Genomic DNA, 22,692 nt, shown 5'->3' with positions numbered 1-22,692 from the left:
GCCATGTTTGGGCACCAAACTCAATATCTCACCTCATACACAACTTCTACATAGCTTATACATGCTAACCATCAAGTTTCATCACATTTGGACAAGCGTTGACCTTGTATGCATCAAAAAATGAAAAGTCAGAGCATAGAGACAATAAAGGGTCATAGACCTACCAAAACTAGTCCAAATCACATGAAACTTGCACAATATACTCATTATCACATTGCCAACCTAACTATGGAGTCAGATATGAAAAATAGTGAAATAGACATCCTACGCGTAGGATGTCCAAATGCCCTATTTGACCTCCAATTGGTGTTTTTGAGTTCCACATATCTTTATAACATCTTCACAAGCTCATATATCAAATTTCAAGCCAGACCCATCACATTTGGCCCCCAAAACCTCAAAGATGCACTTTTCTGAGTCTAAAAACAATACACATGCTCCTAACAACACCAATCCTTATCCAAATCAAAATCTAAGAACAGGGCCATGTTCTACATGCTAAGGGCTACCCACAGAACCAAAATCAAGTCATTCTGAGAAAAGAGATATCCTACGCGTAGGATGTCTCCAGGGTCATATTGACCTTCTGTGCAGAAATTGACATCATGGGAGTCTTTTACATGGTATAAGAAGCCTATATAGCAAATTTCAATCCAATTGGATATCATTTGCCCATCCATATAGGACATCCTACCCATTTTGTGAGCCAATTGTCTAAATCTGCTCAAAATTGCACTTTTTGATGTCCAAACCAAATTCCAAGTACATAGCCATGTTGCACAGGTCAAGGGCCACAAGCATGTCAAGTTTCATCAAAATCAAAGAAGGTAGACATCCTATGCTTAGGATTTCTACATGCTTATTTTTCAGCCAAAAACCTACTGTGGGCACATGCATGGCTTCCCTAGTCCCTTTTGAGTTCTTATTTCAATTTTCAAGTCATTTGGGTAGTCAGAACTCAGTTTATCAGTTAATCTATAAAAAACGCTAACTTTGGACCACTGAGTGCAACAGGATCCATGGCAGCCACAAAGTCGCCTGCAAAGAAGAAGAGGATGACTATCAAGAACTACTTAGAAGAAGTGGAGCCTTTTGTTATCCCAGAGGGAACCCTGAAGCCCACAAGCACTTGGATTCAAGATGACCTACTAGAAACCAATGATCTAAGAATCTACCAAGGAGTGTTTAAAGATTCGGAGGGAAATGCAGTGGAGCTACCCATGATCCCTCAAGAGCTCAATGAATTTGTCAGGAGCAAGATGGGGGACTACTTGGAGAAACTGGATCTCCACAATTACTTTGAAGCCTTGCCAGCAGGGATTGATGTTAAAAGAGTGTGGGAATTTGACAGCACAATCAAAGAGGATGGCATAGCCAGGGTTACAGATCTACGAGGCAAGACTAATATGATGATTGTCATCACAGAGAAGGTGGTCGCAGCAGCACTTGACCTCTCTAACAAAGGAGACAGTGTGACTAAGAGGCGGGATGACATTAAGGTCTACTAAGAGAAGAAAAATAACTATACATTTGAAGATATTACAAACCCGAAGGTGGCCATCATGAGCCAATTATACAATCAATACTTCCACATGTGTACCAAGCGGCCACAGAAATACAAGATGCCACCTGGAGCTATTGCCACCACTTTCACTTGGGTGATGCAGAAGAGCCGCCCGAGGGAGATAAACTATGCCGCTTACATTCACGACAACCTTGTGAAAATGGGGACCAAAAATCCCACTTATATTGTGACTAGTGAGTTGATAATCAAAGTCATCTATCGAGCATTGCATGCCAAGGGAAATTGGCCTCTACCTCCCTCCTAAAATGATTGGCTCAAGCTGAAGGAAGACAAAGAAGAAGAGCCTCCTAAGGCTCCAAGGGTAGTCACAAGGTTGAAGTTTCGTTTAGAGACAGTTCCAGAAGAGCCTCCACAGCCCAAGAAGGAAAATAAAGAAACTGTACAAGTGCCAATAAAGGAAACAAAGTCAAAGAAAGCAGCAAGGCTGGAAAGACTAATGGAGAGTTTCAGAGCTGAGAGGATGCTAAAAGGGGATCTGAGAAAATTATGGAAGCCCTCACTTGAGGCTATGTCTGGATCTTCTCGAAGAACTCAAAGGGATCGCTTTGAAGATTATATAAAGAATTTGGAGATCTTAGATGCTACACCTGAGAATATCCCAAACATACCTTTTTACCGAAGAAGAAGTTGATGATGTGAGATGGAAGCTGCTAGAAGAGCAGGAAGGGCAAGAAAGAGAGAGGAAAACAAAGGCTGATCCGGATTTCAAGAAGAAGCAACCAACCCCACCATCAAGCTGAGAATCCAGCCCTCCACCATCACCACCTCCTCCTAGTCCTCCTCAACCCCAACAAACTGAGGAGTTGAACAAATCTAATGGGCAGCAAGACTCCAAGGAAGAGAAGAACAAAGAGAAAGAGCAAAGTCTAGAAATTGAACCAAAAGATGAGAAGCCAGATCCAGAAGAAAAAAACTATAGAATATTCCTTGATCTACTAGTTGTTGGATACCCTGGAGAAGAGGCAGCTAATACAGCTTTTGAGTTGTCTAGCACTAGGCCCAAAGGATATATGCTGAGCCCTTGATTGGTGGAAGGAAATGGCCACAGATACAATGGATTTACAGCCACAAGCCAATGATTGGGATGAAGTGATGCAAAGACTCACTCAGATCAGAGCAAGGTCTATGGCCATTGAGATTGAGTGTGATAATCTCAAAGAAAATGAAGTTCAAATCAAAGTCGAGGTGGACTCGCTGCAAAAGCAGGACCAAGAGAACACACAAAAGCAAGCCAAGCTGCGAGCTGATCTGGACGCGGCACTAAAAAGATGCCAAGAGCTGGAAAGTCAGAGTCAGGCAACAAACCAAAAGCTTCAAAGAGCAGATGAGGACTATAAGAAAATCAGCAAATCACTGACGGATGCGGAGAAAGAAAGAGACAACTTGAGACTCCAGCTTGCTGATGTGTCCAAAGAAGTGGAGACTTTGAGGAATGATAAGGAAAAAGCTAAGCTAGAACATGAGGCCAGCGAGGACGAAGTTATAGAGCTGAAAGATCAAATAAAAGTGAAAGATCAGACAATCCAGAGGCTAAGGGCATCTCCGGGCAGAGTCAGAGCCGCTACCTCAACTAGCGCTGCTTCAGACAAGGATATGTATGAAGAACAGATGAAGGAACTCCAAAAGGAGTTGACACTAGAGAAAAGACAAAGATTGATGCTGGCCGAGGGCTCCCTAGTGATGCAAAGCCGTTTGGAGGATGAGAACAAGGCCATGAAAGATGAGCTAGCAGCCTTGAAAAAGAAGATGGATGAGGATCTCAAGAAGATGCAAACTAAAACTTTGAAGACACCAAGAAGAAGCTAGACGAGGCTGAGAAAGCCAATCTTGAATTGAACGACCTTTTAGTTACCATGGGGGATCAAGCTGAACAGGAAAAGAAAGCGAATCAAAAGAAAATTGATGAGCTAAAAGGCCAACAACAGACTGAAGAGCCACACTTGAGCACATGGCCAACAGCTATGTAAGGAATTGATATAGACAATGTGTCAGATCTAGTGGACACAACAATGCAAGAGGACATCGTTCTGGGACCATCCCAAGAGCCCCTAGATCTGACACAAGAAGAAGAAGACAATCTACAAAAGGCAATAGAAGCCATAAAAGACACCGCCAAAGAAGTAATGGAGTGGGAGCACAGAGTATTGAAGTCTATGACTATTCAGAAATTGGATGCACATGTTGTTCGACATGAATGGCTACAACCCTCTCTCCCATATCCTCTTCTGAAGTATGAAGCTGCTACAATAAACAAGAGGATTAAAGAGGAGCCGATAGTGCCACTATACGAAGAAGATATCACCAAACCAGAAGGTGTTAAGCTTATTGTGGACTCTCAGCCAAAATGGAGAAAGGCATGGCTAACTAAATACCCACAGTATTTAATACATCTGGTAGAGGCGCCTAAAATAATCAGAGACAACCTTAGCTTTTGCCCTCTACCAAGGATGCGGACCTGGAAAGAACAAGAACTGCTAAAGAAAAGCCATCTCACATGGTTCAACTACCCAAAGCTGCCAGGCTTGAAGGCATGTGAGAGAATGAGTGAGAAATACATGGTGAAAACCCTAATGGGCGCCATTAAATTGTTCACTGGCTTGCCTGACCTCTCTTGCATTATGCTCGGGAAGATTTGTAAAACCCTTCTGGCAGTTTTTGAGATCTTTAAACCTGGACAAGAAATAGACAACATATTCTTCTTCCAAGACACATATAGATGTGCGTATGAACTATTTGGTCAACCTTCCCATGAGGTGATACATGCCCACTATCAGCGAATAATGTTTTTTCCCTCGTACCATCTCCACGCCTTTGAAGAAGCCTTCTACACCGGTTTCTTCACCATTGATACAGATATATTCGGCCCTACATTACTGGCCCAGCATGCACGGTATGAGTCTGTTCTGAAGATGCGTGAAAGCCTCCACTGAAGAAGAAGTTCTATTGTCATGTCGGAGACAACATGGTCAAGGAGGGGGGGAGTGTTAGCGGTTGGACACACTCAATGGAGGATGATTTCCCGGCAAAATACTAATTTCCTTTGTAATTATTCCTTAATTGAGAAGAAACCGTCATTTCACCTTTGTAAATAGTGGGGCTTGCAGAAGCTTCCAAATTGTATTTCATTTTTGACATTTAGACTTAGTAAATGGTTAAATTGGAACATTAGGGTTTGAGATTGTAAGGTATTTATACCACTTTTGACCTTAATGCAAAAAACCTTTTGTCATTTTTATAAGTTTTGTCTATATGAGTTTAGCGTACTCTGTGTACGAGAGAGAGTGACAGTTTATCTTGACCCTACGCGCACAGTGGTGGTCGGAATCGATTGCAGAGAAGTGCAGCGTGTTGCCCCGGAGAGAGCTACGCACCAACACCTACATTGCACGTGTACAACCCGGCATTGCGAGATCGATCCACGAGCTATATCTGGTGATTCGGTCAGCATACATTGTCCGTTTTTTTATTTCAACATATCCACACGTTCACAATGAGTAGAGCTACACATTAGGCACTTTAGTTTTCAAAAACGATGACCTGCAAAACCTGTCAAACATCCTACGTGGTTTTGCAACGGGTGTTTAGGGTTCAGTTTTTGGGTCATGGACCTTAGGGAGAGCGACCTATTGGTGTTAATAGGATTTCCCTCAAGTTCCATAGCGTTTCGAGAACATTTGATGGGTATTTGGCTCTTGGAAGCGTTGTAGGAAATCTCCTCTTGTGTACTCTTGAAGGCTGTAACTTAGACATTGGATAGAGACCTCTGTAGGAAGTAGTCAATAGTCGGTTGAGTGTAGGTCGACCTTTGTCCTTAGCTGACAAATCTTGTTAGGTGAGTTCTCGATGTGCTGACGTTCGGCGCGGCGTATCCGCCAACAAAGTACAAATGTAAATTCCAATGAGGCAAATGTACAGCCTATGGGGGTTTCTGAAAATGTCAGAGATCAACCTATTATTAATGCAGATGTACATGATGTACTTGATGAGGAAAGGGCTGAAAATGAGCAGGCTAGAGGTATGCCAAAATGGCTGGTGCACACTTTGCGTGACAGTAAATTGGATGCACCTTTGTCTAGTCGTACTCGTTCAGGTTCTCGCCATGCCTCTTATGCATGAGATTGTTATGCTTTGGCTGTGTCTAGCCTACATGATGTTGAGGAACCTCTGTCGTTTGATGAAGCACACAATTTAGAAAATTGGATGGCTACCATGCAATCAGAATATGATGCACTTATAGAAAATGACACATGGAATTTATGTGATTTTCCTCCTAGCAAAAAGGCCATTGGTACAAAGTGGGCTTACAAGTTGAAACGCAAGATGGATGGTGAGGTTGATCGCCATAAGGCTCAACTTGTTGCAAAAGGCTATGTGCAATCAAAAGGCATAGATTATGAAGAAACTTTTTCTCCCACTTGTCGTATGACCACTATGCGTTTTCTATGTGCATTGGAAGCTCATTTTGGTTGGGATGTTTATCAATCAGACATTGTTACTGCTTTCTTGAATGGTGACATATTTGACGAAGTTTATGTAACGCAGCCTCGCGGTTTTGGCAAGAAAGGACAAGAGGATAAGGTGCGCAAATGTAACAAAGCTTTGCATGGGTTGAAGCAATCTCCTTGTACTTGGTATGAGAAGAATGACACTGATTTGGCCAAACGAGGCTTTCGTAATAGTCCAACAAAAAGCACATTGTATGTAAAGCTTGAGGGTGATGTACTTCTCATTGTTGTTCTTTATGTAGATGATTTGCTGATCACTGGACCAAATGAGAGACATATTGCTGAATTTAAGGCTGGTTTGAATGCTACTTTCAAGATGAAATATTTGGGGATGTTGCATCATTACTTGGGTATACAGTTTAAGTAGTGTGATGGTGGTATTTTCTTGGCCCTTGTGTTAGACAAGTTACATAGATACTTTGCTATGTAAGTTTGGACTTGAGAATTGCAAACCTATTGCCACTCCCATCAAAATAGGTTTGAAATTGAGTCTTCATGATGCTGGTGATCCTACAAATGTCACTCTTTACCAAAATTTTGTTGGATGCCTCATATATGTATGCAACACGAGGCTCGATATTCAGTTTGCACTCTCACAGGTCAGCAGATTTATGCATAGCCCAGGGTCTAAGCATTGGTAGGCTATCAAGAGGATTTTCCTCTACTTGAGTGGCACTTTACATCTTGGCTTGTTTTATGCCAAGGGGGGATCATTGCCGTTAGATTTACATGCTTTTTTGAACTCAGATTGGGCTGGTTGTTTTGACACGCGAGTGTCCACAAGTGGTTTTTGTTTCATGCTTGGAAGTTCATGTATATCATGGTTGAGCAAGAAGCAACCTACTGTGGCCACTTCTAGTTGTGAGGCTGAGTGCAGCGCAATCTTCACAGCTACGGTTGAGTGTGTATGCCTCAGATGACTTATGGTTGATTTGGGTGTTGGAAAAGACATTGCCAACACTATCTACACTGACAGTCAGATAGCATTGGCAACTGCGAGGAACCCAGTTTTTCATGTTCGCACAAAGCACATTGAGGTGAATTACCACTATATCAGGGAGATTCTCTCAGTAGGAGAGATCAACTTGGCTTATGTGTCAACACATGAAAACCTTGCATATCTTTCCACAAAGTCATGTGTCAACACATGACAACCTTGCATATCTTTCCACAAAGGCATTGTCTCGTGAGAAGCTCAAAGCTTTCTGCAAAGCTTTGGGCTTACTCCCCTTTGTGGACTGATCATGTCCTCAGGGCATGGCACTTCCCTTTACTCATGTGCCAGCTCTCGTTCACTGCATCACCCCAGGGGGGATTTGTTACCATATACATGTGGTAGTGATGTGTGCGAACACCCTAGGACCGCCGGGGCATTTTTTCCCTCTTAAGGAGGTTTTTTTCCCCGTGCATTGTATATATGCCCATCACTCTAGGTCTATCTATCTTTCCATTGCACACTAAGTAATACACTCTCTATTGTGTGCCTTGAGCTTCCTTCATCTTCTCCAAGCGGTGGAATGTCAATGGAGGCTAGGGACAACTACTAGTCACTGTTGTGATGAGAGACAATGGGCTCCAAAGCCCTCATCAATGATAGCATTCCAATTAAACCTATCATGATGAGAGAAAATGATATCTGAAGCCCTGATCAAGGATGGCATTCCAAAACATCTGACGTAGGCATGGCTACAAATGATAATGTAAAAAAAACTCTTGGCGACCTAAAGAGCACCAAGGAATCTTATGATCAAGAGTTGTTAATATTAAAGGAAATGATCGATGTCATTCACATAAATTGACCAATCAATCTTCATCTATCAGCAATGGGGAGTCTCCCACTCTATTGGGAAACCTGCTATGAGAGCAAGGGCTGCTTGTCATAAAGCTTCGACATCCAAGAGATATCCATTAGGAAAAGGATGGGGTTTAGGAGGGCCCCTTTATTTGGTAGTTTAAGGGAGTCAAAGCTCTAGTATTAAGAAAGCAATCAAATGATAGCTTTTGAATTCAAACATTTAAAACGGCTAGTTTATTTGAATTTAAATATTCCCCCAAAATGAAATTTAAAATCTAGCAAGCAAAACCATATCATGTAACATATCTATGGAAAGAGCTCAGCTTGTAGATTATAGATTCATAATCTTCGCTCAAATAAGAGATCGTATGTAGGAGTTATGGAAGGTAAAAAATCATAAAGTTGACAACCTCCTTTTTTGGGAGAAAAAGTGCATTTTTTACCACTCTTACACCTCTCTTACACACCCACCATTCTTCCACACATGGCATGCACATATTCATCAAAATGTTAATCACCTTAATAATCACATGGCGAGTAACCAGACCCTTATACACCCCATTCTCTTCCTAATTCTCAAAAACATACATAGAAATTGGATGTGCCTTAATGCTATTAAGGACACCACGAAAACAACCTTGTAAGGCAAGATCCACACTTGGTTAATAAGCAGTCTCAAAATATGGCATTTCAATCAAAGACTTATGTCTATTCTTGAAGAGGTCTCAAAATTGGCATTTCAATCAAAATTTTAGAACCTTTAGTGTGCATGTAGCAACAAGAAGTAGGAGAAGGTGGTCAACATCCTTTACATTAACACTAGAATGGTAACAGGACACTTTTACGTCCTTGGACACTTTTGTGTCCTGTTAAATGACCATTTTGCTTGAATTATTTGAAGAGTATGAAAATGAATTTCTAGGTGATATATATCCACAAAGTTGCCTTATGAGCTGAAAAAAACTTAGCATTTTTTTTTTAGTATCGCTCTCACCATTAACCTTACTCTTGCACAACATTTTTGAACCTAAACTGTGTGAAAAAACGGGTCCTGTTTTTGGTTTTTTTTCAATTTTTGGCAACTATGCCACTCTAAACTTCATGTTTGTGAGCTTTAGATGGCTAGAGGTTAGGCCTTCATAGTTCTCAACATGTTTTGATGCTTGTAGGGAGAGCTAAGTGTTAAAATTGAAAGTTATGACCAATTTACAAGAATTGCATAATCCTGTTTTTTGGCCAAAATTAGCACTTTTATTATTTTTTTGGTGGCTTTCTTGATATCCAAATTCAATTTTGATTGTGTAAGTGTAATGTATAACATAAAGCTAATCTTCCTTGAGTTTTGGGGGACTTAATATGCTATATAGCATAGTATACGATGATGGTTGAGTTTTTTGATTGCTGAAGAATGCGATACATTTTAGAGTAGCAAGTATAAATTTCTTAATATTGCTAGTTTCTTAGGCCAATTGTGTGTATTTTGTAGGTAGTGACCATATCTAATCATAGACTACAAACTTGGCTAGATATTGAGTAGTTTCTATGGGTTTCTAGAGGTCATAATGCTAAACCCAGTTTTTTCATGTTTACTGTATTTAGCACTTTATCATTGCTCCCAAGGTTCCAATTGTAAGAGATCCATTATCCTTTTGACATGCTCCATGGATCCTTTTAAATCCAGAGGCCCAAAGGGAACTAAGAAAACATGTATATAGTATCTGTATTGAGCGTGACTATAGAAACTTTGATGATAGGTCCGCAGAATGGCAAAAATGCAACTTTTTTGTACCTATTTGTTTTGCCCAGAAAAAAATTAGTGAGGTAAAAGCAACCATATGTTTTGGTCACCAACCCATTGAAGTTAACGGGGCATTTTATCTAATGTCCTACAAAAATCTCCACTCTTATTTATATGCAATCAACTATAAGAAATTGCTGTTTTGGGCAAAATGCACTGGTCCATCAACTTTGGAGGCTTGTAGTGACCAAGGGATGAGAAAAATTACAAGTTTCTTATTTTTTCCATATGTAGTAGTTATTGAACTATAAGCTCATGAAAGGATTTTTCAAAATGAGTGGATCTACTATGGTTTTGGAATTTTTTCCCAAAACCCTGAAAGGACACTTTTATGTCCTGTTAGGTTACCATTCTAGTGTTAAAGCGTGTGTACGCAAGTTATGGCTATTTTTGGAGCGTGTCCTCTCCTATCATGTGATGCCTTGGTTTGTTACTAGCACACTAAAAAAAAACTATGTATTTGCAACAACAGGAAGCTTTTGATTTATAAGAACATGCTAACGTCTTGTGCCTTAGGTGTGGAAGGACTCAAGGTTAGCCGCACATTGTTGGGTTGTGTATACAATTTGAATTATCATGATATTGTGGCTCTTTTCCATGTTTCAAAGAGAAGAGAGAGAGAAAGGGGGGGGGGTTCTGATTGGGATTTGGTTTCAAAAACGCTTGGTATAATGTTTGTGCATGCGTCAACAACCTACAAATACCACCAACTACCAATTGTTTAGACAGGTACCGAGACTAGACTTTTCCACATGCAACAGCCAATTGGTGAAACTCTCAAACATCCCAATTTTACATGCATTTGCTTCATGAGCATGATTGTTCTACTAGATGTGACAAACATTGGTCTATTCCGTTTGGTGGAATAATATATTTTCTCATTTGTGGGTATCTCGGATACCATTCAAGTTCAAAGTGCATATGTGGAGAGCCCTAACTGGTTCATTGCCTACGTCTTATATGCTCCATCCAAAAGGATATAGTACCATTAATTGTTTTTGATGTGGTGAACCTGAGGCAATGAGGCACTTGTTTTGGGGGGTTAAAGAAGTTACATACTGATGGGTTGGATGCGTCATTTATGTATGCAACACGAGGCCAAATATTGAGTTTGCAGTCTCACAGGTCAGCAAATTTATGCATAGCCCAGGGTCTAACCATTGGCAGGATGTCAAGAGGATTTTCTACTACTTGAGTGACACTTTACATCTTGGCTTGTTTTATCCCAAGGGGGGACCATTGCCGCGAGACTTACATGCTTTTTCGGACTCAGATTGGGCTGGTTATTTTGACACACGAGTGTCGACAAGTGGTTTTTGTTTCATACTTGGAAGTTCATGTATATCATGGTTGAGCAAGAAGCAACCTACTATGGCCACTTCTAGTTGTGAGGCTGAGTACAGGGTAGTCTTCACAGCTACGGTTGATTGTGTATGGCTCAGATGTATTATGGTTGATTTGGGTGTTGGACAGGACACTGCCAACACTATCTACACTGATAGTCAGAGCGCATTGGAAGTGTCAGGACAAGGGTAGGACCAGTCCGGGCCATGGGCCAGGGCCAAGGGCCAGGACGAACATGCAGTCAAGGGGGTCCCTATATTTAGAAGGCCAAGGGCCTATATAGGGCATGGCTGGGTGGTGATGAGCATGTCAGTTCCCTTGTCCTTTCACTGGTATCAGAGCGAGGTGGAGAGGAGGAAGGAGGGTGGAGCCATGGCGGGTAGAAGATGGATTTCTCAAAGCATGGTTTGCTCTTTCTCTCCCTCTCTCTCGGAATCTCTCTCCCTCTCTCGTTCGTGGACCTTGGCATGGCAAAGCATGGATCTCACCAAGGAGGAGGGTGGAGGGTTGCAGGAGCGGTCCCTTGGAGGATGGAGTAGTCGGGGTCCGTGTGTAGAGCCGCTTAGAGCGGGATGGGAGGTGGCATCGACCTACAGGAAATCGGACAGCGTGGGGCTGGCTGGGTTTGCCTTGGGGCTATGGACAGCAGTTCATCACATGGCTGTGGCATGAAGACCTTCGTAGAGACGTCACCACGGTTTTTTTTTCCTTCGCAGTGGTCTGCAGCGACTCCATCGCTTTTGGGTTGGCTTTGAGTTCATATTGTTAAGAAAAAGAGTTCCCTAAGTTGGGCACCCTCCCTTCTAAGCAGCGATTCTCGCACGGTGCACGAGATATGAGAGCACAACCAAGTAGATACGCAAGACTTTGTCAACTTTCAAACAAAATCTGCAGGAAATCGCAGAAACCCTGCACCTTGGAATTCTTGCATAGCTCGTGCATGGCAATGCATGCAACCTTGGGTGATGAGTTCGAAGAGATTACCGGCGGTGGAGGATTTTGAAGATCTCTTCCGTGCCGAATTGTACACGTCTCTCGGATTTCAAATAATGTTGTCGGTACCAAGGTGGTCATGCCAGGACTATCAAGGACAGGTCGGACGCTTTTCATCAAGAATCTTGGTATAGCATGCACGACATGCCATCGACATGCGAAAGGGTGTCGATCTATTGGCTTCAATCTACCAATGGTATCAAGGGACACAAGGCTTCCGGTTATTGCCATCGCCAACAAGGTGAAGCTATGATTTTCACGCCCATCGCTTCAAGTCTGACAGAGGTTTTTGATATAGACGTCTTCGACGGCCGGTAAGTACCATGACCTGGAGATTAATGTTATCTTCATTTAATTTTTTTTGCTGAAAGCAAGATTTGAGACTCTTCCTTATGATAGAAGGGGAGCTAGTTTCCAGGTATATTTGTCACAAATAACTATCATGTTGTTCAGGCAAGACCTGTGGCATACCAATACAGGGAAGAATCAATGCAGCATGGCATGCATTAAACAAAGGATGCAAATGATAAGTATTTGTTGAATGTATGCGTTTACTATGATGCTACTGGCTAACATTTTTGACATAGCGATTCGTCTCACACATGGCTTGAGAGTCCGGCTCATCAAAGATGCTCATGGGTATGGTTTGCGTAACACCACTAGAGCATTGCAGTTGCTCACAAGCTTCCCAATTGCTTGCAAATTGGGCAAGACCCTTGACAGTACGAGGTCAAACAGCTGTGAACCTTGATTCCAACTCGTTCGATTCTTACGACAGCCATTTCATCGCTAGGTGTACTTCATAAGGTACGCAGTTGGTATTGTTTATTGCACATGGCGTGATAACTATGGTATGCAATGGGCGTCTAAGATCGATCGTGAATATCATTGATCAACTCAAGTATGTACGAGATCAAGGTCGAGTCTCTTTAGTAGTTATACATCTTGCATTGAGGCTGGCCACGTTTGGCATATGCTATGAGCATACAAAATTAGGAAGGAATAGGCAATATGTTTGCAGGTTATTTTCTAATGCAGGTTATTTCATCATGTACCAGACGGGTCTATAGGATATACGAGGGTGTCTGTACAGATATGGCTATGAGCCGTTTTGGAGCGAGTTTTTCTTCCGACGTTGTGAGCGGGATAAAAACACACACATGGCCTCTATAACGACCCGACACACACTCTTGGGAAGATACACACACACACACACTATGGGACACCACTCGGCTTACACAACACACCTAGCCGAGACAGGAAACACACCTCTGGAGTGAGAGGAGAGAGACTATCCACTTGCTCACTCCACACAAACACACACACACACACACACACACACACACACACACAGACCCAAAAACTCAGCTCAAAAGAGGAGAATTTCTGATGTTTAGATACAATTGAGCTTGGACCAACACCAATGGGGCAAATAGTTTACACAGTATTTGAGAAATACACCAGATACAACCACAAAGTTAAGCAAAGGCTTCACTCACCGGAGAAGATTACACAGAAAAAAAGCAGAAAAAGAGTGAGGAATTTGGCAAATTGGACAGCGCCATCGTGTCCGGAACGGCCCAAAACCCCAGTCTACAATGTCAAAGTGCTCAAATCCGACCTTGGATGAGCAGTTTAGGGCGAAAACAGGCTCCAAAAACACCAAAAATACACCTGTAGCTGTTCCTTCTCTCTTCTCCACGTTTTTTCTCGTCTTCTCTCTCTTTTTTCAGTTTCCACACTTCACTTTATCACTTGGGCACCCTTGGCCTTTTAGATGACCTCAAACGGACCCCAAACAGGCCAAAAACTGACCTCGCAGTGCATAGTTGTCACCTTTTTGCATCATCCGCACACTTGGCACTCAGCTTTTCCCAATAATGTATCCCGCAACCACGTGAAGTAGCCCCAAAAAGTGGTCCTCATGATGACCTTTCTGCATAAGTATCACAAGAAAAGACCCACGTCGTGTCCGTACTTCTCCGCGTGCAAGTACTGACCCCATTCGACGTCCTGACGCCACTAGATGCCATCTGACGCACTTGCTTACCTCATGTCGTCGGCCCGTGGATAGCTTCCTTGAGAAGTTTTACGCGCTAACAACTCCTCTTTATTATAGAAAAAACACACTGGTACTGGTAATAGTGAAAATCGATGCAGTATGTACATGGTGTCCTACCTGTACACATGTGGGCCCCACGTAACCACCTGGCTCTGAAAAATGGGAAATTCTTTATTTGATGCACCATGCATGTATATGTACATATGAGCAATCTGTTGCTCCAAAAAAATCCTGATATAATTTGCCCATCCCCTAGCCTGCTAGATCATTCATGATCAGCAGCAGCAAAAAGAGACATGAGACTCGCCGCATCACAGGTCTCCTCATCCCTCACCAACACTGCTTGATCCATAGACAGCTCATCTTGCTCGGCCATCATCAATCTAGCATGATACAATTTAAGACGCAATCCATTTACCCTTGACTTATGTAGAACACCATCCATGTTAGCCAGCTGATATGTGCCATTTGGAAAACACTCCACTACCTTGAAAGGGCCTTCCCACTTAATTTGAAACTTCTTTTGGAAGGTGTTGTCCAGCTTACTGTTGTAGCGCAAAACCAAGTCATGTTTCTTGATACCCTTACTTTTGACCTTTTCATTTATCTTTGCCAAAGCCTTATCCTGCATTTGCCCATAATGCTCTAATGCGCTCATCCTATCCAACTGAACCTCTTGTAACTGCAAGAGCCTCTCTTTGAATGCATCACTAGGCGGCCCAAGCAACTTCTCTAACATCTTGACCGCAGGCAACTCTACCTCCACAGGCAATAGTGCTTCCTTTCCATACACCAAATGAAATGGAGTAAACCCTGTACCTGTCTTCACGGAAGTACGGTAAGCCCATAATTCACTAGGAAATTCCAAATCCCAATTCTTTCCTTGGTGCTCTGTCACTTTGGAAAGAATTTGTACCAACTTACCATTGAATCTTTCATTTAAGCCATTAAACTGCGGGTAATAAGGAGTGGTATGCTGGTGCTTAATCTTCATCTTTGCGCATAAGAAGTCTAGAAGTTTAGCTCTAAATCCTGGCCCCTTATCTGAAAGTAGCTCCAATGGCACCCCAAACTTGCAACATATTTCATCATACACAAATTTTGCCACATCCTTTGCAGTGATCTATTTTACTGCTATAGCCTCTACCCATCTAGAGAGATAGTCCACCGCAGTCAAAATATAGCTTTTGCCCTTGCTTGTGATAGGTAACGGGCCTATTGCATCAATCCCCCACTTTTCAAACACATCAAATGCCATAATGGTTTTTCGTAGCTCTGGCTTCAACACTCTCTTCCCAAATGCTTGACACTTATTGCAAGACCTACACCAATGGTGAACATCCTTGTGAAAACTAGGCCATACATACCCCTCTTGCAAAATCTTATGCAAGGTGATCTTTAGAGCAAAATGGCCACCACATGCACCTTCATGATTCTCTTCCAACACTCTATAAAGCTCCTCTCTCCAAGGTACACGTTTCAACACGAGATCAGCCCCTTTCATGTATAAGACACTACGCACAAAGCCATACTTCTTAGACTTTTGAATCTCCTTTGGAATGATTCCTGTTAGCAAAAACTCCTCTTCTTGAGCCAAACTTTCCCGGCCATGATAAAGAGGTAAAGTGGTCCTCAACACAAATAGCTCCCCAATCATGCTTTGAGCCGCTTCATGTGCGTCTCCATTTAGAGAATGTTCAATGTGTTTGATGCTCCATGCTTCAAACTTTTTTAACAGGCCTTTAATTCTGAAGCACATTTCCTTCAATGAGGTGTTCTTGCTCTTCCACACACCCAACACTTGCTTCACAACTAACAAGGCATCACCTTTTATGCTCAACCTTCTAATCCCATGCTTCAAACAAATGTGTTAACCGGCTTCCAAAGTAGCATATTCAGCCTCATTGTTACTATGAGCATCCAATTTGAACCCCCTCTTGCATACTAGCTTCCCCTCTGGATCATAAAGTGCTATACCCCCTGAAGCCGCATCATGGCTCTTTTTGTATGAACCATCGAAGAACAAAACATGTGCATTGCTGATCTGTGGCACTTCTTCAACTACCTTTCTCACCACCTCTTCCTTAACAATAAGGGGATTCTCCTTGTAGGTCAACAAATCAGCTAGGGTAGCCCTTGTACTATCTTCCACTAGAAAAGAGAACTCAAACTCTTGCAGCTCAATTACCCATTTCTTCACCACATTTGACATGTTAGTACCATTAATTAACTGTGGAAAAAAGGCATAACTCATCAAGAAAACAAAAGTTCGTGGTAGCAAGTAATGACAAAATCGTCGACAAGCAAATATTACACTGGCCATCACTAGCTCTACTTCCGAGAACTTTCTCTTCTCTACCAACTTCACTCGGCTTGTACAATACACTGACCTCATATAATGGCTGCCCTTCCCCTTTTGCAATAGCATGGCTCCAATGGCATCATCCCCTACTGATGGATTTACATAAAACACTTTCTCCCAATCAGGAGCCTGCATGGCTGACAACCCCCCTAACACCTCTTTCACCTCTTGAAACACTTCTTCACACTTGTCATCCCATTGCAATGGATCATGCTTTTCCACTTGCTGTAATGGATAAAGAAGCTGCGAAGACAATGGAATAAACCGTGCCATGTACTTCACTTTGTGTATAAAGGTTGCCAATTGCTTTGTATTCGTAGGTGATGGAAGAAGAATAATAGACTTAACCTTATCAGGATCAGCCTCAATGCCATTTTCTGACACCATATGGCCCAATAGTTTCACCCTTGGCTGTGCTAGATGAAATTTCTTTGGATTAAGTTGTCCTCCACATTCATCATATCGAGCCAATACCATTTGCAACTTCTCATGGTGTTCAACCCTACTGCTGTAGACACAGAAGTCATCCAATACCCAATTTGCTCTCTCTTGATAGAAAGATGGTCCATTTGACAACCCAAACAGAAATACTGTGTAGCAATAGCAGCCCCATGGCATAATAAAAGTTGTCTTTGTGAGGTCTTTAAGAGCAATCTTCAATTGAAAATAGCCTGAGTAACCATCACACACTGTACTTCTCATAACTTGCCACTGAATCCAAGATCTGATCAATAAATGGAGGAGGATATGGGTTCTTCTTAGTGGCTATATTTAAGGGTTTAAAATCTACACAAATCCTCCACTTTCCATCCTTCTTTGGACTGACCACTATTGGACTCACCCATTCTGTGGTCTCCATTGGAACTATAAACCCTGCCTTCAATAACTTGTCCACCTCTTCTCGCAAGGCTTCCATTTGCTCTTGACCCATCCTTTCTTGGCCTTTTCCGCACTGGCTTAGCACCTTCTTTCAGCTCTATATGCATCTCTTCACCCTTGAACCCTCTGATCTCTTCATATGAAGTAATGAAAAAATCAGGAAAACTAGCCAGCATGTGCAAATATATCTCCTTCTCCATAGCTGAGAGGTATCCACTGATCATTTGTGTCATCAATTCCTGCTTCTTTGACAATTCAACCTTCCTTTGCATCATCCCTTCAATCACTTCATAAGGCCCTTCACTTTCATCCTCAACTTCATTCGCAAATGCAACTAAACCAGACTCCTGGATTCCTTTGTCCATCAAAAGAAATGCAACATCAGCATTCTCATCACTGCTGGTAGTGCTATCACTGTCCTCATTTGTCACCGTGGAAGAGTCTTCATCACTAGACCCATCCTCATCTTCATAAAGCTCCTCTAATTGTTTCCTTGTGTCCATATTGTATAGCTTCTTGGCACCTGTCTTTCCATAGAGGCTAATCGTACCATGTTGCCAATCTTGAACAGCTCCCACTGCACGTAACCATGGTCTGCCCAGTATAATAGGATATGCTCCCAACCCTGCTGGCATCACATGACAATTAGCCACTGCCTTTGCATCATATGACTCCACTTCTAAGCTCTTTACAACACCCAAGCATTTTACTTTTTGATGGTTTGCCAATCTGATCCGAAACCCTGACACCCCAGTCACTGTAAGACCCATCTTCTCAACGCATGCGTGTGTTATCACACATATTTGGGCCCCGCCATCAACATAGCCTTGTCCTAAATTTTTCCTTTTGTGCCACTCATCTACTATTGGACAGATATCTGGTAGCTCATCCATTGCCAACACCTTCACTGAACCTCTCTCTCAATCTTTCTCCATTGGGTTAACTATCCTCTTCCACTGTCGCTTTAGCTTAGGCACCATCTCTATAAGCTGCCCAAAAGTAACGTCTTCCTTCCTGCTTGTCAGATCCTCCTTCAAGTCATAGATTAATTGCCCATCCCCTAGTGGAAAATCTGAAACATGAAACTTTCGACGAGCTCTCCTTTTCCTCTTGGCCTTGACATCCTCACCTTCATGACTCTTTCCCTTCTTCTTACTAGGACCTGGGGCACTTCTTCCTTCCTTGTCCTGTGTCGTCCTCTTCCCAATAGGCATCACTAATGTATCCTCTAGCTTTGATGCCTTCTCCAAAGTGACTACACTTAGCACTTTTGTTTTTCCCTTTTCCTCTTGGGTTAGTCCACTGGTTCCTTCATCTCCCTTAATTTTGATGCCATAATCATTTGACCTAGTTAACACCTATCTTGGCAATGGATACATGTCTCCCCCCATCCTTGGTGGCTTATCACATTGCGGGCTGATGTGACCCAACTCTCCACAATTATAACATGGGGGCGTCTGCCTCCAAAACCTACCATTGCTTTGTCCACCACCATTCCTGGGTCTTTCTTCACCTCCTGGCTGATTTGCAAATCTCCCTCGACCTCGATTGTTTCCCACTTGACCTAGCATGTTTAGGATGAGATTCTTCATCAAATCTATCACTTGCCTCATGTCTTGCCTTAGCCCATCATCTTGCACCGATGTAGTGACCACTGCTGGCATAACCTGAGTAGTAACAGGAACCACTGGTTCGTGATGAACCCCTGGCATGCGACCTTGTAAAGAGTCCATAGGCTGAAATTCAGACCTCATGGACAAAGACTCCACCCCTAACTGGCTCATTTTCCTCAACATCCACTATTTGTTCCTTGCTACCTCCAATGTATCTTCATATGTCCTAGGCTTCTTTAGCTCCACTCTCCAACGTATATTCTCCCAAAGACTAGCCAAGAACCTGTCCGTCTTCATGATGTCAGGCGGGGGTACTTGTGGTGCTAAGGCCTTGCACATCCTCTCCCATGCCAATGAAAACTTTCGTATGTATGCATCTACTGGCTCACCTTCCTTCTGCACCAAACCTTGTACTTATTGCCACACTTTATCAGGATCTTCTATCTTCACAAACTCCACTTCCAATCCATGTCGTAGATTTGTCCCAACTCAACCTTACGGGTGGATCAGCCGCACACAACTCCTCTTCAAATGTTTTGGACCAAACTCGTGCATCACTCTTCAAACAAATTTGGAGAAGACGTAACATCTGCGCAGGGTCATGAATCTGGTTGCTAATGCAGGCAACCTCCATCTTTTCCAAAAATTCTTCCACATCTTTATCACTTCTTCCATGAAACTCCGGATAAGAGAAAGCCATGGCTACCCAAGCTACAATGCTTTGAGAACCCCTTCGAACACACGGGCAAGAACCCAAAACTTTTGACTGACTCAATTCCTAGAAACTTCAATGGAGCTCAGCTTTAGATAAGGACAAACACATGCACATCAAATGAGTTTTCATAGTTGATCATCGAAATTACAACAGGCAAAGGACATTCCAGTATCTCCCTTAATCTTCTTGGCCCGAACATAAAGACTATGCGCTGCTGGAAAAAAATCTTCCTGGACACATGAACATTTATCTGGATTCTTTGAGTTATAAATGAAAAGGAGTGAATTGAGGTCCATTTTGATCATCCATTAAAGCCAACCATGAAGGCCAACGTCTTATCCTCTGATTTTGCCAAAATTTCAACAACATAACAACATAAATGGCTCAAAAGACCAAAAAACCAGCCATCACAATTTGGAAAAATTTTGACAGAGTTTGCCCAGAAGTAGAGCAGTGTGAACCCAAAATATAGACTGTATATGTATGCATAAACTGTCAACAATAGAACCCAAGCATCAAATAGGACTCACTAGTACATAGCCTATGGCGAGGTCACGAAAAGGGTGCTCCAGCTACCTGTATCACCGAAAGGATCTCCACATTTGAGAATCCCCCAGCTCAATAAAACCTCACGCTATTTACCCTCGCACGAAGGCTAATGCAAATCGCGTATAGTCATGTCTCAGAAATGACTATCTTCCAGACCAAGTCTCAGAAATGGCTGGGACTGCCAAATAAAACCAAATATGGCTCCACAAAGGCGTAGAATGGCAGTTTCCACAAGTAACGTACAATCGAGTAGACAATGCGCTCAAACAGGCGCCAAATGATGCATACTGACAACAACTGCAAGTGACACCACTGCTAGTATATCACCGTACTCCAGCTACCTGTACCTGTGTGAATCACCTGTACCTGTCCCTGTAACGTATAACCTGTAATTTGTAATTTGTAATCTGCAACCTGCAACCTGTAATCTTGAATCTCGAAGCTTGAAGCTCGAAGCAGAAGGTACTCGAAGAAGATTCTCCGTGGGGGCACCAAAAGAATGTGAGCGGGATGAAAACACACACAACGCCTCTATAAAGATCGGACACACACTATTGGGAAGATACACACACACACACACACACACTATGGGGCACCACTCGGCTTACACAACACACCTGGCTGAGATAGGGAACACACCTCTGGAGTGAGAGGAGAGAGACTATCCACTTGGTCACTCCACACAAACACACACACACACACACACCCAAAAAAATCAGCTCAAAAGAGGAGAATTTCTGATGTTTAGATACAATTGAGCTTGGGTCAGCACCAATGGGGCAAATAGTTTACACAGTATTTGAGAAATACACCAGATACAACCACAAAGTTAAGCAAAGGCTTCACTCACCGGAGAAGATTACACAGAAAAACAATAGAAAAAGAGTGAGGAATTTGGCAAAATGGACAGCTCCATCACGTTCGGAACGGCCCAAAACCCCAGTCTACAATGTCAAAGTGCTCACATCCGACCTCAGATGAGCAATTTAGGGCCAAAACAGGCTCCAAAAACACCAAAAACACACCTGCGGCTGTTCCTCCTCTCTTATCCACGTTTTTTCTTATCTTATCTCTCTTTTTTCAGTTCCCACACTTCACTTTATCACTTGGGCACCCTTGGCCTTTTAGATGACCTCAAACGGACCCCAAACAGGCCAAAAACTGACCTCGCAGTGCATAGTTGTCACCTTTTTGCATTATCCGCACACTTGGCACTCAGCTTTTCCCAATAATGTATCCTGCAACCACGTGAAGTAGCCCCAAAAAGTGGTCCTCATGATGACCTTTCTACATAAGTATTACAAGAAAACACCCACGTCGTGTTCGTACTTCTCTGCGTGCAAGTACTGACCCCATTCGATGTCCTGATGCCACTAGATGCCATCTGACGCACCTGCTTACCTCATGTCGTCGGCCCGTGGATAGCTTCCTTGAGAAGTTTTACGCACTAAAAACTCCTCTTTATTATAGAAAAAACACACTGGTACTGGTAATAGTGAAAATCGATGAACTATGTACACCCTGTCCTACCTGTACACATGTGGGCGCCACGTAACGACTTGGCTCTGAAAAATGGGCAATTCTTTATTTGATGCACCATGCATGTATATGTACATATGCACAATCCCTTGCGCCAAAAAATGCCTAACAACGTGCATTTGGTTACAGCAGGATGACCAAGTTAAAATAAATTCAGTTTTGTTTATTTTTCCATGTTTACACATTTCATTTGGAAAATATTGTCGATTGTGTAAAGCAAAGTGCTTTGACAATTTCGCATGAAGTAAGGCTTTTCACGCATGCCATGCTACTGCCTATTGATTTGGTATCAAGGACATTGGCACGCCAGATTGGGGAACTATTACGATTAGAAATTTGTTCCCCTTTTCTGTGTGGTGACATCACGTTATGATGCATCACTACCAATGTAGACTATGCACGGCACTTACGGCTTCGGCTCAACAAAGGGATGGTTTAATATGATTGTTGGTTGCTATCAACACACAACAACACTAAAAGGAACCTACCGCTAGGACTTACTTTACGGGCAAAGAGCCGATGCTAAGTCTTCCTCATACAATCACGACCCCTGCACGGTAGGTGGATCGGAATGAGTTTTGTGTTTTTCTGTTACCTCTCTCGATGAGAGAGTCATACCGGAAAACTAGGGAATGCTTATACGATAAGCTGCAAGTCAGGCATAAAATGCGTAAGAGCACATGACTTGGGCACACACTCTAAAAACTTAAGGAAAGTTCCTCAGCCCAACATGCTCTTCTTTTCGTTCTCTATCTCTCTCTCTCTAAGAAAAAAATGAAAATCTTCTAAGAAGCTTTTGATACATGTTTTTCTCGTGAGTCAGCTTGAGCCAAGGTGCTCTAACTCACATCTAGCACGTGGCTACGATGCTACTCGACTTAATCTTCATCGGTGCGTCGATTGAACACTATTTTGCATAAGGGCTATGAGCCGAACAGGCTAAGAGCCATTGT

This window comes from Adiantum capillus-veneris, chromosome 18 (assembly GCF_014529385.1).
Source record: "Adiantum capillus-veneris isolate H3 chromosome 18, ASM1452938v2, whole genome shotgun sequence".
In the NCBI taxonomy this organism is placed as follows: domain Eukaryota; kingdom Viridiplantae; phylum Streptophyta; class Polypodiopsida; order Polypodiales; family Pteridaceae; genus Adiantum; species Adiantum capillus-veneris.
The sequence above is the reverse complement of the archived record's forward strand: the minus strand, read 5'-3'. Positions refer to the sequence as shown.